The sequence below is a fragment of the Frankliniella occidentalis genome, unplaced genomic scaffold (genome assembly GCF_000697945.3).
Source record: "Frankliniella occidentalis isolate FOCC.00 unplaced genomic scaffold, Focc_3.1 Scaffold471, whole genome shotgun sequence".
Taxonomy (NCBI): Eukaryota; Metazoa; Arthropoda; class Insecta; order Thysanoptera; family Thripidae; genus Frankliniella; species Frankliniella occidentalis.
Genome location: NW_026267589.1, coordinates 32,703 through 32,937, shown reverse-complemented (window position 1 = coordinate 32,937; position 235 = coordinate 32,703).

Genomic DNA, 235 nt, shown 5'->3' with positions numbered 1-235 from the left:
GGCCCGCTTAAACCCGTCATCTTTGAGTTTGCCCCAACGACTTGAGAAAGGGATGTAACGGTGAAGCACCGCGACTACAACCCACCCTTCTGCTTAGAAAACGTTTTTTGGGCTGGGGGAGAGTTTCCTTTCTATTTTGCGGTTTTTAGGCCTTTTTCTACATCTTATTGTTCACTATGGCAATTTTTAGCTTATTTTCGTCTAAGAAGACCTTCTAGAGCGTAAACGGTTAGAG